The 17,784-nt window shown below is 38.6% G+C and overlaps 1 long non-coding RNA gene across 2 annotated transcripts in view; it reads left to right on the top strand.

Annotated features, from left to right (window-relative positions):
• The window catches only part of LOC144313660 (uncharacterized), an 83,255-nt gene that overhangs the window by 64,288 nt on the left and 1,183 nt on the right, over positions 1 to 17,784 (top strand). For both annotated transcript variants that reach the window (XR_013379285.1, XR_013379286.1), the window contains exon 2: positions 5,539 to 5,658. This is a non-coding gene — a long non-coding RNA (uncharacterized LOC144313660). The remainder of the gene's footprint in view (positions 1 to 5,538; positions 5,659 to 17,784) is intronic.

Raw genomic sequence — 17,784 nt, 5'->3', positions numbered from 1 at the left:
TGGTCAGAGCTATAGCTCTCACTTTGCCTCAGATATTCCACTATTTCTTAGCTCAGCCAAATGGTCATGAGCCTCTTGCACTCAAAGCTCAGGCCAACATTGACATTATCTGACTTCGTTCTTAGCTTGAGAAATAACCTTCAGATTCTCTTTGGTTCATACCAGACACACAAATGGCAAACAACCCAAAAAGTCAAAGAAATGAAAGCTTTTAATGTGTCTTTAAATTAAGGCCATTCAAAGGAATTGGAGACTAGAAAAATCTAGTTTGTATGGTAAAGGCCAAATGCTTACCTGAGAAATAAATTCTTTCTCATCCTACAATTGACCCTAGTGGCCTTTTGTGCTCAGATTTCCTCAGCATGTTCTACACACTTAGCCACAGAATATACACCCAGGTCACCTTTGCAGAGAATAAAGGAATGAGAGATGGGTGACTCAGCCTTCTCTGTGAATCTGAGGATTTTGCCAAAGCTTAAGTGATATAGACAGCCTTCAAAATTATGAATGCCATACCTGGACTTTGTACTCATTACCTTTTCACCTTGATAGTCATGTCATATTACCTTTTATGTTACGACTTTTTTTTTTTTTTTTTTTTTTACCCAGGACTTTTTGGCCTTCTTTTTCAACATTTTTTTTCTAAGACTTTTTTTTTTTAAGATTTTATTTATTTATTCATAGAGACGCAGAGAGAGAGTGAGAGAGAGAGAGAGAGGCAGAGACACAGGCAGAGGGAGAAGCAGGCTCCATTCAGAGAGCCTGACATGGGACTCGATCCAGGGTCTCCAGATCACGCCCTGGGCTGCAGGCAGCGCTAAACCGCTGCGCCACCGGGGCTGCCCTTTTTTTTCTAAGTCTTAAGACTGGGACGCCTGACTGGCTCAGTGGCTGAGCATTTGCCTTTGGCTCAGGGTGTGATTCCAGGGTTCTGTGACCAAGTCCTGCATCAGGCTCTCCCACAGGGTGCCTACTTCTACCTCGGCCTATGTCTCTGCCTTTCTCTCTATGTCTCTCATGAATAAATTAAATCCCTAAGTCTTAAGGCTCACTTGTGTTTCTAAGTTCTTGCTTTGGGTACATTTCTTGGGTTCAGTTATCTAATCAACTAGAGTGCACTATTTAAGGTAGCAGACTTTTTTTTTTTTTTAGATTTTTTATTTATTAATTTGAGAGAGAGACAGAGACAGAGAGCACAAACAGGAGGAGAGGCAGAGGGAGAAGCAGACTCCTAACTGAGCTGGGAGCCCAACATGGGCTTGATCCCAGGACCTAGAGATCATGACCTGAGCCAAAGGCAGTCGCCTAACCATCTGAGCCATGCAGACGCCCCTAAAGTAGCAGACCTTTAAAAATGATAAATATTGAGGATGGTTACTGAGGTTGTCACTTGTGTGGTTATTCAGGAGCCCCTTTGTGTGAATCCAGAAAACCTAAAACATAGATTTCCAATGATTTCTCTTCTTCTTAGAGAGATTGGATATTTTAGAAAAGTTTTTTTCCAAATCTTACACATTTTCTGCTCTTTATTAAAAAAAAAAAAGTAAGGAAACTCTGGATTTAAAATCAAGCTATGAAAAACGATGTACAACAGACTAGCGGCAATTCTCAAAAGCCAGTTTACTTTTATGTAATGAGAAAAACAGAGAAAGGAGATGGTAGAAGTAATTACCTAAGCCCATTCGATGAACTTGGAAAATTATCAGGGAATGTGGGAAAGATGTTCCCTCTCCACCTGTCGAAAAGCTCTAGGCAACTCCACTATCCTGAGATTCTTTAGGTTTGAAGGCCTAAAAAGTGGCGCCCAGGTGGGTAAATTCATATGCATTTTACCTGGTCTTGGATCAGGGTTTCTCAGCATGAACAATACTGACATTTGGGGCTGAATCAGTCTTTGTTAGGGCTGTCATGTGCATTGCAGGATGTTTAGCAGCACCCCTGAGTTTTACCCACACAAAGTAGTAGTGCCAGCTGTGGTAATTAAAAATATCTCCAAGGGGATCCCTGGGTGGCGCAGTGGTTTGGCGCCTGCCTTTGGCCCAGGGCGCGATCCTGGAGACCCGGGATCGAATCCCACGTCGGGCTCCCGGTGCATGCAGCCTGCTTCTCCCTCTGCCTGTGTCTCTGCCTCTCTCTCTCTCTCTCTGTGACTATCATAAAATGAATAAAAATTAAAAAAAAAATATCTCCAAGGATGCCTGGGTGGCTCAGTTGGTTAAAGGCTGGACTCTTGATTTCAGCTCAGGTCATGAGATTAAGCTCCACATAGGGAGCTGGGCATAGCTGCTTGAGATCTTTCTCTCTTCCTCTGCCCCTCTTCTCCTACCCCACCCCAAGTGTGAGCACATGCTCTCAATTAAAAAAAATAAAAGTCTCTAGAGATTAACAAATATCCCTCCTAGGGACTGGGGGCAAAGTCATTTCCAGTTAAGAATCACTGTCCTAGAGTGACAACTCTTAGGTAAAGGAAACTTTAGCCAATAGCCAATAGACCCATAAACAGTAATAGTCCTCTTGGCTATGGAATAATACTAGAAAAGTCTGAAGGAAGGTTTTCTTTTTTTCATGCTTCCTGGAATAGAGAAATACAACCAAACATAAAGAAAACACTATGTTTCAAACATAGAGAAACAAAACAAAGTTCGGGTCACAAAGCAAAACCAAACTTGACTTCTACACTGTGTTTTTCTTTTTTTCTTTTTATTTTATTTATTTTATTATTTTTTTACACTGTCTTTTTCTTAATGACTCAATCATTTTTCATTTTCTCCTGGTCCATCAAAATAGGGAATTGAGTTTATAATATTTAATAGACCTCTAAGGTTCATTAATATTCTTTCCATTTAATATAAAGAAAGGTGAGTCTGGAGGAGGCTGATGTGCAATATACTTTAGACTGCCCAAAGTACTGATATTTTGGGTTTTTTTTTAAGATTTCGTTTAATTATTTGACAGAGAAAGAGAGCGAGAGAGGGAGAGAGAGAGGGAGAGAGAAAGAGAAAACGGGCAAAGGGAGGAGCAGACAGAGAAGCAGATTCCCCACTGAGCAGGGGACCCAACAAGGGGCTCCATCCCAGGACCCTGGGATCATGACCTGAGCTGAAGGCAGATGATTACCCGACTGAGCCACCCAGGCACCCCCCAAAGTACTGACATTTTAAATTCATGAGGCTTACAGCAGAATTCGGAAGTGATCTTCCCTTTTTAGACCTGTCTTTTATAGAGAGCTGTGCATACTGGGCTGAGCAAGCCACTGCATAGGTGAGCCCACCTGATCTCACAGGCAATCAGGAGAATTAAGAGTCATAGCTCTGAAATCTGTGTCCTGCTTCTGCCAATTTAAGTGACCCTGGGGTTCAAGAGCCTGAGACTCAGTTCCTCTTGTAAAAAATGAGAACTTCCATGATTAACTGATGTGATTGGTGTGATGATTACTTTAGCATCATGATCACCATCATTCATGTTATTTTAATTTTCCTCCCTCCCTTTCCTTTCTCTCTACCATGTCTGTTCCTTGGACATGACCAGGCCTCAGGAACCACAGCCCTTGCCTACTTGCTCAGCCCCAATTCTGAGCCCCAGCACTACGGAAAGCTCATCACAATCTCTTGGGTTTTTAGAAAACCAAGTTCACATGCTTCAAAAAAATTACAGGGCTGTATTTTAATTTCTTATTATTTGAAATGGTTTCATTAAATGTCCAAATGCTTAGATGTCTATGCATATAAAAAATTTAGTTTTCTGTGAAATGAATTAATAACCTCCTAGAGCTGGGGCAGGAGGAATATTGCAAGTCATCCAGACCAGCAAGGATTCCTTGTAGAGTGTGCCTGGTGTATTGTCAGGATACTTTCACTGAGGGGTACTCAGACCCATCTCACTAAGTTTTAATTTTACTACTGCCCCCTACCTTTTATATTTTGGGTTTTCTTCTGGAACATTACTGATTTAATCTCCTTCCTCATTCACTAATGAGCTACATGGCCACTGGCAGGCCACAAGCCCATAAATTTGCTGCACTTAATGGCTTTATATATGAGTACATCAAATACAAAATAATGAAACTAATTCTGCAACCACACAACCCCCCGAAACATAGTCTCATTTCTTGCATTTAATGGGGACTATATAACTTGGAAGATGACTGATCTCCCAGTGATCTGAACTTCAGATGAAGGGTTTACAGAATATATTCAGATTTAGTCTTCCTCCAGAAGAATAAATTTCAAACACTCTCCAAAAGGAGTATGAAATAAAACCTCCAGGTAGGTCTGGAAAATAGAAAAAGAAACTTGAACATGACTTTTACAGAATTTCCCATATAGGCATTTATGTCACCCTTGTAATTGGAGAAGAAAAATGAAATATGTACAAAGATAGGTAATGTAGTCAGTGATATTGTAATAACACTGTATGGTGTTACACACTTGTGGTGAGCACAGCATCATGTATAGAATAGTTGAATCACTATGTTGTATACCTGCAACTAATATAATGTTGTGTGTCAACTGTATTCAAAAGAAAAAAACGTTTTAAATGAAGTATATGAAAAGGCCTTAATACTAATGTGGCTAATAAAGGAGAGACCCCATTATATTTGGTATGTGCAACTTTCTTACTAAATTTGAAAGCAATGCCTACACTCTCGGGGACCATAACACTCACTGGTTTCCTTTCATCCTTCCTCTCAGTGCCATAAGGCTTTTTCTGGACACCAGAAACACCTTCCTCTGAGTCACTTTCCAGGGTCAACTGAGCAGCCTATGCTGCCAACCTGGTTCCCGGACGCCTTTTCCGTTATGCAATCTCCCTCTTTCTGTTAGAATGTGTCACTCCACACAGATAGGCTTGAAGTGAATGGAATATGGTACACAAAGGATGCTAGAGATGAATTGAAATCTTTGTAAGATGTACTTCAGGTGCCCGAATATATGCCTTTATTTATGGACACCCACACTGTTCGATCAACACTTCCAGTACCAACCATTAATGGCGGGATCTTGAACAATAACCTAACTAATCGTGCCTCAGTTTCCCTATTGGTAAAGGAAGGTGGTAATCATCCTTACACCAGAAGATTATTATGAGGAGTCAGTGAGTTTAAGTTAAGCAATTAGAACAATACAGACTCTATAACTACTGTATATATTTGATATTATTACTGTAACAGAGAAGAAAATGTGGCAATAGCTGTGTCTCATGTTATTGGCTATGCATGGCTTATGTTATAAGTCATATAATAATTTAGTTAGTTTTTACTTAATTTAATGAGCAGATTTAGTCTCCACGATGAGCAAGAGCCACTGCTTTGCTCATCATACCAGACCAGAAGATACCAGATTCCACAGGCACCAGGAATTTCTGCCTCCAGAAATTCAGAACTTCTGAGTCTTTTTTTTCTGGAGTATGTGTATGTGCGAGCATGTGTGTATGTATGCCCACACACACTGAGAACGTGGCAGAGATGGATCCAGCTGGTCTGAACTACCCATTCTTCTGTCATTACTCTACATAATGAAACCGTGTGATTTCTTTCAGCAAGTGCAGCTGGCACCACCTGGCCTGCCTTTAATGGACGTCATGCTCAGAAATGATGAAAGGCTTTGGATCTTACAAATGAGAATATCCTTCCAAATGAGCTGAATACTCACCACTGAGGTAGGGTAGGAAAAAATCACGGATTGTATTTTTTTTCTCATTCAGTAAAACCCTAGTATTTCTCACTGTGTTACTTTTTGGGTAATTCAGTATTTAGATCCTTGAATAAAAATTCTTCAAGAGACTTTCCAGCAGTCTCACTGTGATCCTGACCTTTCTTTATGTCCTTACTTGGATAGTAGTGACACCTCTATGTACATAGGTGTGTAAAAAATATAATTATTTAGTATATTTATACATATACATACATATGTATATTTAATTTTGACCAAATAATTTTGGCTTAACACACCCAAGACTGGATGAAATTAGTCATCCTAAAGATAAAAAGAAGTAGTAAAGCAATGCATAATTTTTAAAAAAAGATATTAACAGAGTTCCATAAACTAGGCTTCTAGTATTTCTGGTTATCAGCAAAATCATCATTGGGACACCAAAAGAGTGGAAAATGTTGGTGGAAAATGTCATCACCTGGTAGACTTTTTAAAAGCCTATTGGCAAGTAAGATCTTATACTGTACCATTCCTTCTTCCTTCTGATCCCCATACAGGGAGTGGGGTTTTCCCAGGCCCAAGAGGAAAGAGAATTCTGTTTCCTTTTTCTCTGACAACAATCTTCATCCAGGCCAGACGAACAAGGCAAACAAAGTGGAAGCCTAGCCACGTAGAGGTCCTCCTCCCATGAGGTACAAGACTGCACAAATTTGCTATCTTGCAAGGCAAATTTAGCAAGCAGGAAAACCTTCTAGGTCTTTCAGCAATCTCCTTTTAAAGATGCCCACACTCCTTCAGTCCTCAAGCAGCTAATGTCCTTCATAATATCCTTTGCTCTCCAAGCTCTTCCCACTGTCCTGCCCCCTAGACCTGCCTTGAACAGCATCACTCTATGCCCGTGGCTTCTTTTCAGCCCCTTATGCTGCTCCTATTTCCTTATGTGCCTTTTGACTCCTTCAATTGGGGCCCTTCTACCTATTTGGATAATCTAATTCCAAAGGACCTGATGAGACTTGATGGTGGAATCTCAGACACTGCAGCATGTTAAGGAGGACAGGCAGATTGTTTGGAAACCCATAGTATCATCTAGAAACCCTGTATCTTACTCTGGGTTGACCTGCACACAGATAGTGCTACCTTTGGAGACCCAAAAGTGTAATCGCTCACTCTTTACTCTCCCAACCCATTGCATTTTGGCTTCTTTATATAAGTAGCAAGATGGATGCTGCCAACCCTTAGGTAAGCTCATTCCTCCCCTTTAGTCATGAAGATTCACCATTTTAAACTCTATAGAGGACATGTTTGCTGAGGATGGGGATTATGTGCTTGAGATACTATGAACATGCTTTATAACTCCTCTTCTAAAAGTTTATCACAGAACTATAGAATCCATAGATCTCTCGTTCTGAGAGTGAGCTCTGAAGAAAACTTGACAAAAGAAAGATAAGATGAAAAGGAGACCACAGTGCAAACTTTTCTAACAAATGCTTAAGTTGTAATTTTGGTATTTTCTTCTCTTTATTTCTTTCTTTCTTTTTTTTTTTTTTTTTTTTTTTTGCTAAAGTAAGGTTGCAGTATACAATTTTTAAAGGGAAAAATTCATAGAGGCCAATGAATTTGAAGAAAAAGATCAGGAGGGCCTTTTGTTTGCAAAATACAGAGAACATTTTTCAAAACTGTGGCTTAAGTGATGTCAATAGTTACAAAGTCCTTGGAACTGATAAATTTTATCCTGTGGAATGACATTTTAGTTCATTATTTACATTTATCCTTTCTTATCATGAGCATTCTTAGATCACTACCCAAGGAGTTCTAAAATTTTTCTAAGGAACTTCTGCATCATTTTAGAGTAGCATTTGCTAAACTTAATTGCCTTAGGAAAAAAAAACACTCTTTTATATCGTTTTGCTTAGCAACATCTCAAATACAGCAAACATGATGATGCATGGAAAATAGAAAGAGTCTGGGAGAAATACAGCGATGGACTGACTGGTCATGTGTTCCCAGAAATCACTTGAGGACTGTGTCTCTGCTCTTTCATGACAGCTGCCAGGGGTCAGGCTCATCCATGGTTCATATTTCCTGAAGCTCTTCCTTAACAATTCTTACAAACAAAGCCTTATTTTATTCAGAAATCAGGTGAAAATTTTAAAAAATCAATGCTTATTGAAGGGGTGAAAAAAGTTTTTCAAGATGATGTGTATTCCCATAAGGATGGGCTGCATATTTTAGAAGTATAGTAAGTATGCACTGGTCTGAAAGTTACCATAGGAACAAAACTTTTTCCCCATTAGATGGAAGGGGAGTCACATTAGTAAATTTCCACACAAATATCTAAGCTACACCAATTGAGCATCAGTTGGGAATGAAATCCAACAGGCTGTGGATTTCATAGGTTGATGTTGGAGGGGGAGGATAAGGACTATAATATAAGGAAAATTTTTGTACATCCAATGATCAAACTAGATTTGTTCAGTAAGCCATCAAAATAGGCACTTTGGTGCCTATTCCTTTTTTTTTTTTTAATTTTGCTCTAATTTCTCAGAAGGGCATCACCCCAACTCTTTGTGGAAAGCTGTGCCAAGCAATATCAAAGAGGAGTCTTACAGCATGGTTCATAAGAATTTATTCTGAAAAAGAGAGCAAATGTGACAGAGCACCACATAGGGTTCTGTGGGCAATGGGAAGTTTTGAGTGGGGTTAGAGTTATGAATGCCTCCACAATGAGCTGGGTTTGAGTCTAGCTCTGAATGTAAAGACATTTTAGGATTACTTTAACTTTAATCTTTTTATTTCACATAAAAATACATGAAGAAATCTGCATCTTAAGTTGAAAAGGGCTTGAAAATCATATAAAATAAAAATTCTAAGTGAGAGATGCCTGGGTGGCTCAGAGGTTGAGTGTCTGTCTTTGGCTCAGGGCATGATCCCAGGGTCCTGGGATAGAGTTCTGCATCAGACTCCCTGCGGGGAGCTGCTTCTCCCTCTGCCTATGTCACTGCCTCTCTGTGTTTCTCATGAATAAATAATAAAATCTTTTAAAAAATTCTAAGTGATAAGAAAGGATTGTGACAGTTTGTTAAGATTTTTTTTTTCTTAATGGTACCTGAAATGATATATCTACAATGACATCTTAAGTTTAATAAGACATGGGCATAGGAGAAGGATGAAGAAGGAAAATGTGATCTTGAAGACACACAATAGAAAAGCAAAAGTTCAATATGTGAGGTGGAGGGGGTGGTGAAAGGTCATACCACAGAAGATCCTAAGAAAAATATTGGTTAGCAAATATAATAATTTTAGATTTAGTTTTCTCTTAAACATTTGAATAAACTATATAGCACACATGAAATCTGAAATGACTTTTAAAAGAATCTAATAATTTAAAACAGTTTTTAAAATCTATTTTAAGAAAATTAGTCTCAATGTGTGTATTAAAAGGATCTTAATGATAAAATATCAATCTAGGAGTGCCTCGGTGGCTCAGTCAGTTGAACATCCAACTCTTGATTTTTGGCTCAGGTCATGATCTGAAGGTCCTGAGACAGGGTCCCGTGTTGGGCTCCACACTCAGTGGGGAGCTTGCTTGAGACTCTTTCTCTCTCTCGCTCTCCTTCTATCCCTCCCCCCCACTCACATGTGTGATTTATCTCTCTAAAACAAATAAATAAATCATTAAAAACATATTTCAATCTAAACACTCATTATAATTGAACTGAACTGAATTTCCGTGAAAAATACCTCAGTCTAAAAAAATCCCCCAATACCAGATGCTAAATCAATGCCATGTAATTGTTTAAAATATACTTAAGCTTCTGAGAGAATACTAGAAACATAAGACTAAATGATGATAGAATAAATGTATCTTTTACAAAGAGCATGTTCTGCTGAAGGCCCTTGGCTTACATTTTACTTTTTTAGAATTCTCCATTTCATTTAATTTTTACAAGCACAAGGTCAATTGTCATCAATTTCTTGGCTCATACTGGAGTAACTAGAAATTGTGAACACTTAGAATCTTGGCACATTCTTTATTTTACTTTTTATGTTATAAAATATACTTAGGCAGAGTCTTTTAGGCTTTACTACTGTATTTTAATTCTCTAAAGGGTGTGTCAAGGAGATTTTTTTTTTAAAGCTTTGGGTGCATTACAAAAGAACTACAGTAGTTTAATGTTATAGTAAGTTGGCAATCCAAAATCTAAGATAATGTTATAATTAATAATGTTATAATTTCACCAGTCTCACTTGTTTATACCACCCATACCCTGTAAGGCACTCGGTTTAGTGCTGTACATCATATTACTACGTGGGTGGCAACTGCCTGTCATCTCAGAAATTTTGATGAAAAGCCAAGGAATTTGTTTGAAAGTATTTGTCCAGATGAAACCACATGTGGCCTCCAGGGTGCTCTGGGCCTCAAGCCTAAGCCTGCTGGCTACGTAGAGCCACAGAGCTCATCCAGAAGAAAATTTGATGTCTCCTCAAAGCCAGTAAAGATAAAAGAAACCTGCATTAGTCCAAAACAGCACAGTTCATGTGTGGGAATTGCACAAGATTAGGGTTTGTCCTTTTTGTTGGCCTCAGAAAGGCCAGGGAATAGAAAGGAAAGTAGGCAGCTGCTGAGTCCCCTCTGTTGTGTTGTTTTCCTCCCTTACAAGAAACTTTGGACAGTTAACTTTGTCTTGATTAACCTTATTAGTGAATAGGGGGCCTTGAGCATATAATAGCAAACTCTGGCTGCTGTGTCCACTTAGGTGATACAGCCACATCATTGGAACAGAATCCTATGAAAGTTAAGACTTGATGAGCTTTCTGTGCCTTAGAAAGTTCTGATTTCTATTATTGGTGATTGTACTGTATGGCATATAAATGATAGGAAATATTCTTGCTCAGACTAGAAAGCCATAAATTTGTCACTTAAACTGTCATAGAAGAGATACCACTCGCTTAACTGCCCCCTTGAGGGAAATTGGAAGAGTATTGTGGTAGGTTAACTGCTCCTTGTTGCTTTTATCAAGATATGATGAGAGAAAAGAAGTCAAGCAGGGGCCATGAAGTTTGCATGGAGAGATGGAAATGAACAGATTTGTGTTTAAGGAGGAGTTCTTGGAATGCAGCTTGCAATCTAAAGTCCAAATGTGTAGGTCTCTGGTGTTAGAAAATACAATCGGAAAAGAAACACAAAACAAAGGGAGCAGTAGGCTCAACAGACACTACTACTGAGAAGATGAAAGCAGATCTCAGATGGTTGCAGTGAACCAGGTTGGAAAATTCAGTATCCCTGGCCTCTCCTCCATCCAGAATGTATGCATAGGCATAGTGAAGGTCAGTAGAACCATTGCTTTCCTGATGAAATCCACAATGTTGTTGGTGTATGGGTGATACAGAATGATAAGACAATAAAAAATCTATTCCTTACTTGAACTCTTACACTGACCTATGATGCCTTTCTTGGCAAGAGTCTTCTGATTCCCACAGACTGTAACAGAAGGAAATTGTCTGTCAAACTAGAGTAATTCTACAATGGATATACATGATTGTTTTTATATTATAGGTATATATATGCATAGAATACTATTTGGAAACTTACACAAGAAGCTGGTCACAGTGTTTGCTTCTGGGAAGGGGGATTCAGTGGCTGTAGAAAACAGCATAGGGAGGCTTACTTTCCCCTACTCCCATTTGGGTAAATCGTGGGTCCATGTATATACATCACCTATTCACACACACACGCAGCAAAGTAAAAAAAAAAAAGTTTTTAATAAAATAACCAGTGCACATACCTTGTGACCTAGTTGTTTTTTTTCCTGGGAATGATTTCCTACAAATATAATCAAATGTGTGAAATGATGTATGTTTAAAGTCATTAAATTGTAGCATTGCTTTTAATAACAAATATTAAAAACAACTTAAGTGAAATCTTAAATGTCCATCAGTGGGGCACTGTGAAGTATATTATATATAGCCATACAATTTACTATCACACATCCACAAAAAGAAATAAGGAACAGTATATATTGATAAAAATGAACTCTACAATATCACTAACTGAGAGGCAAATATTACATACACTCATTTGAATCAACAAAATGAAAGGAATATATATGTATATATAATATATGTGTGTATATATAGTTATGTTTATTTTTATGTATACATATGCATACATAAATTCCTTTGTTTTTATAAAATATTTCTGAAAGGTACATAAAAGTTGATAACATTGGCTATCTCAGGAAAGGAAAACTTGGTGGCAGAGGTTCGGGGGTGGGATAGATATATTTTATTCCAAAAGAATTCCACATCCATATTCCATATCACTAACAACATTTAGGTAAGTGTATACCCTTGCTTGATAGACGACATTCATTTGAGTGCCTAAGTTCAGGCATTTAAAAGTTATATATAAAACATATATATACATATATATAATATATATATTACTCATCCGACCATTCTTTATATAGGCAGCATCCTGTAGAATAAAAAGTGTGATTCTAAAGGCCATATCTGCATGTACAATTTTAAAAATTAATATATGCGTGGGTTTTTTACACCAATCTTGTGAACACAGTATGTTCAGTTTCCAGGGATAATTAACATCAACTTAGTCTGTTGCTAATTTCAGTTATTTCTCACCAAGTACATTATGAAGAAAAAAATGCTCCTAATACTTTTGATGTCATTCACCAAGGAATGAATGAATCAATTGTTTATTGTAAAGACAAGATTCCTTTTCTATGTACTTATCTTTTGGCCACAGACATTGTTCTAAAAGCGTAGAGTCTGTGGCATGGTTGGAGAGAATGTTCTTCTATAATGGGAACCACTCTTTCTAGTCAAAAGGACATATTCCATTTCTTTTTTAAAATTTCCCTTCCTGGGCACCTGGGTGGCTCAGTTAGTTAAGTGTCTGCCTTCAGCTCAGGTCATGATGCCAGGGTCCTGGAATCAAGTCCCGCAGTGGGCTCCCTGCTGAGCAGGGAGTCTGCTTCTCCCTCTACCCCTCCCTCTTACTCATGCTCTCTCCTATCTCTCTCAGATAAATAAAATCTTAAAAAATTTTTTTCTCTTCCTATCCCTGTCCCTTCCCTCCTCTTTGCTCTCCCCTTCTTTCCAGCTTTCTTTCAGTCTAGTTTCCTAGAAAGATCATTTATTTAAAGTCCTTAGACTAAAGAAGACCTTAGAGGAGTTGAAAACCTCAAGTGACTACTATTAGTAAAGTTTTCATCTAAAAAGACCTAAAAACTAGCAAGTGTTTTGCTTTAATATCCTTTCCAGTATGTCAAGTGGCAGATGGAGCTGGTGAGTGTTGGTGAAAATCATCAGTTCTGGATCTTCTAGTGATTCTATGGGCCCTGATGAGTTTAGGGACCAAACTTCTACATAAGCTAAGTTGAAAATAGTCATATGCTTTTAGAGCGATGGACCATCAAAAATGGAGGGAGGGTTGAACAAAACCTACTTTAGTTTCTTCGCTTTACAGAAGAGGGGACTAAGGTCAAGGGACACAGTGATTTCCTAAAGGGCATGTAACTTACTATCAGAGCCAAATTTTTTTCACCATAATAGGTCTCAGCCAGGAAGAAACAAATCCTTCAGAAAAAAAATATCTTGCTCTTTTTTTTGCCCTTATCTGTGCTTGTCTTTTACTTGGAATAACCAGTGTTTATGAACAAATCACCTTCTGTGGGCTACTAAGAACTTGGAAATGAGAGAAGTTATATTGCTCTCTTAGGAGTTAATTGTGTTATTAACAGCAGTGGCCTTCTTACCTACCAAAAAAATTCCTGGAGCTGTTGAAAAGCATCCCTCACTTTGGTGATTAAACTGTTAATGTGGGCTGTAATAATAGGTTAAGTCACATGTCAATGTTGTGACATTGGTCAATGATATTAGCATATCTAGAGAGATAAGAGGATTTCAGCATAAGAGTTTGAACTGCAAATATAAAACAGGAGCAGGACAGCCAAGGTAGGAGTTGACCTGTATCCTGCTCAGAACAAGGGAGAGGAAAGCCCAGCTGGGGTGAGAATTTCATTCCCATCATCAAGCATCTCCCTTGGGTGCCTCAGTTTTGCATTTCCTTGGCCTCCTGGTTTTCTTCTGACCTCTCAGGGCACTCATTCTCTCATCTACTTGCTCCTGCCTGCTCTCCCATCTGACTTCTACATAGTAGAGTCATTAAGACCTTCATTGTCTTCTCACTGGATACTTTGTCCCAAGGTGATCTCATTCATTCATGCTGATGAATTCCCAGATTTCTAGCTCTATCCCAGGTTTCTTTTCTTTTTTCTTTTTTCTTTTCTTTTCTTTTCTTTTTTCTTTTCTTTTTTTCTTTTCTTTCTTTTTTTTTCTTTTTTTATTTTCTTTCTTTTCTTTTTTCTTTTCTTTCTTTTTTCTTTTCTTTTCTTCTTCTTCTTCTTCTTCTTCTTCTTCTTCTTCTTCTTCTTCTTCTTCTTCTTCTTTGAGAGAGAGAGAGAGAGAGAGAGTGATAGAGCTCATAGAGGGACAAAGGGATAGCAAGAGAGAGACTCCAAAGCAGGCTCCATGCCCAGCAGTGCAGAGCCCAACACTAGGCTCAACACAACTCTGAGATCACGACCTGAGCCAAAATCAAGTCAGATGCTTAACAGACTGAGCAACCCAGGTTCCCCTCTGACTCAAATTATCTATCTATCTATCTATCTATCTATCTATCCATCTACCTACCTATCTATATCATCAATCTCCAACTAGATGTCACAGGATTGTCATAAATACATGTGTAAAAGTCTATTTATCTATCATCATCATTTATCATCACCTATCTATCTCCAACATCACAAGATTGTCATAAATGCAAAAGGCCTAAAATTATATTCTTGATCTCTTTACCTGTCCTCCCCAGTATGGTCCACCTTTAGATTTCCCCAACTCAGAAAATGGCATCTCCATTGCCCAGCTGCTAAAATCATCAATTTGGTTGTCATCCTTGAAATCCCCCTCCTCCTCTCCTTTCATCACCTTGCAATCCATCACCAAATTACATAGTTACATATATATATTTCTTGAAGCCAGCAGCTACGCTTTGTCTTCACTACCATAGTCCTGGTATATGCCACTCTCTTCTTTACCTAGAAGACTATGATAGATCCTAGTCTCCCTCCATTCATTCATTCTTCTACTTTAATCCATGTAGTAAATACTCATTTAAAAATAGATTGTATCATCCCTGCTGTCTGCTTTGAACATGTTAACGCCCATTGCTTCCCTCTTCATCTTTAACTTGAATCCTTCTCCCTTCTTGTACATTCCAGCTCCAATGGCTGCCTTCCTCCTCTGGGCTGAGGGTTTCCTGTCCCAGATCCTTATCCATCTTGTTCACTCTGCTTAGAATTATTTTCCTTCCACAATCCTTCTCTTCCCAATCACTCTCAACGTCTATTAATTCTTCAGTCTATTTTTAAGTGTCATAGAGACAGAAAGAAGAATGGCAGTTGCCAGGGGCTGGGGAGTTATTGTTTCATGGGTATAGAGTTTGTTTTATAAGATTAAAACACTTATGGAGAAAGATGGTGGTGATGGGTGCACAATACATTGAGTGTGTTTAATACCACTGAACTGTACACTTAAGAATGGCTAAGATGGTAATTTTGTTATGTATTTTATCACAATAAAAAAATTGCTGTTCAGTTCAGGTGACAACTCAGACTCATGTGCCTTTTAATTCATGTGCACCAATCTCTGAGGTCCTGAGAACAGTGAATCTGTGCACTCTTAGACTTGAGGTCAGGGCCTGGGCACGTTAATTCACTAATAAATATCACCCATGAAGCTTTGTTGGAGTCAACCTTGCAAACCTTTTTTCCTTAGTGACACTTGGCAGCATTACTGACTTAAGCTTATCTTTTTTGGGGGAATATCTGTGTGAGTAATTCAGAAAGTATTGCCAAATTATTGCCAGTTATTAAAGATAGCATCTTCCAAATGCAGTTATCATCTGCATATGCCACTAAGGATATTAGCCAGACTAGGGCAATTTCAGGCTAGGACTTCTAAACTGTTCAATCAGATCCTTTCCTGCAACTGGATTTTATAAGCTTGGGAAATTTGATTGACAATATGCTAATGGGTCCAATACTTTTGGACAAAACAGAAGTACTACAGAATTGAAGTGTTATTTTTTTTAGAGAGAGAGAGAGAGAGAGAGAGCTCAAGTTGGCAGGGTTGGGGGGGTGGGAGGGAAGTTGCAGAAAGAGAGAGAATCTTGAGCAGGCTCCATGCCCAGTACGGAGCCCCACACAGGGCTCAATCCCACGACCCTGAGAATATAACCTGAGCTGAAACCAAGAGTTGGACACTTAACCAACTAAGCCACCCAAGTGCCCCAGATTCTTGGATTCCCAGATTCTTGAATCTTAATAGATTCTTGATAATAAACCTTAGCATAAATGTATTGCTTTTCTACATGTCAGGGACTATGCTGTTATATACATATTGTTTCATTCCATTCCCATCCTAACTCCACAAAGCATGGCTATAGGTTATCAACCCCATCTTATAGACTAGGAAAACATATCTTACAAAGATTTTGAAGCAGTTAGTAAGTGCTGAGCTGGGATGTGAACCCAAGTCCACCTGACTCCAGTGCTTGGGCTCATAAGCACTAGAAGAGATGACCTCCTCCTGACTTGATCATGCAGCTAATTGCTGTGTTATCAATTGCTTTGTTTAGTAGCCAAAATCCTTATCCTCCGAGTCTAGTGTATGTCATGATAATAATGCCAATGGGTCAATAAAATATATGTTGGGACATCATTAATTTATTCAACAAAGATTTTTGAACTTCTTTTATATACCAGCTATGAGGAAGATTCTAAGGATGCAGAAGAAAAGATAGTCCCTTTCCCCCCAGAAGCTTGTAGTTTTGTGAGAAATGGCAGATAATCACATACACACAATACAGTATGAGCAATTCTGGAATAGGACAGAGTCTGAGCAATCAGAAAGGGGTGTCAGAGAAATGTATTGTGATCCAACTCTTGAAGAGAAGATTTTCTCCAGGCAGATATGCAGGAAGAATAAGAAAAGAGCAGAGGAAACAATGTACAAAACTTTGGGGGTGGGGCATCAGTATTATAGGAACGCCCATCACAGTGGGGAGGAGGGGAGCATTTCAAAGAACTCAACCCAAAGAGTTCACAGGCAATGGGCCAGAACACATCAGATTTTTATTCTAGACAGAGCTCTTTTAAATAGGAATGAAATTCAAGTCAAACTAGATACAAGAATGAAGTTTGACCTTTTAGATTCAAGTGCCTGCTCCCAAATGACTGTGGTCTCTTAATTCACATCCTCAAAAAAGAGAATCTGATCAGTCACTGACCAGTCATCTGAATCAGGTGTCTGTCCCTCCTCTGTCTGGTAGGGTGGTGTGTGTGTGTGTGTGTGTGTGTGTGTGTGTGTTGTGAATGTAGGTGGGAAATTAGTACTAGAATTTTTAAAGGTTAGGATCCCCTGTTAGGTGGAAGCATAATGTCCCAGGAATAATGGATGGGAAAGGTTCCCTAAGAGGCCTATGGAATGAGAAAGGCAATGAAGTCAATCTAGCATAACACTGTGGGCCATGGAGAAAAGTCTATTCTTTAGTAGAAATTTACAGAAAGCAAGAGAAAAACCATCCATTAAACCCACAAAGATATCATTTAAGGCAACTCTCATTCATGACTCCAAAACATAACAATCACAAGGCTGAAATAACTGGAATATTTTTTGCATAACTACTGATTTTGAATTATATGAGAATGAGTATGTATAGCAATCATTTCACAAATAAAATACTAATCTAAACATCTTATCCTTCATTGTGGCAGATAAGGGTGTCTGTACCAGCAGAGCCACTAGACAAAAGGAGACTTGAGTCCCTGAGTGACTGACTGCATGGAACACAGTACCCCCTGCTCCATTCATATAGGACAGTAATATAAATGAGAAATCTATGTTTATCAGGCAAATAAGATTTGGAGGTGGTTTGTGTTTGGAGGTAGTTTGTGGAACTAGGGTTTCTGACTTAGAAAATGCAAACAGGAATGACATGCACCTTTTCTAGATTTGACCTGTCTCTTCTCCCTGAGAACTCTGGAGAGAA

Source organism: Canis aureus, chromosome 5 (genome assembly GCF_053574225.1).
Source record: "Canis aureus isolate CA01 chromosome 5, VMU_Caureus_v.1.0, whole genome shotgun sequence".
Taxonomy (NCBI): domain Eukaryota; kingdom Metazoa; phylum Chordata; class Mammalia; order Carnivora; family Canidae; genus Canis; species Canis aureus.
This window is presented reverse-complemented; position numbering and strand designations above follow the sequence as displayed.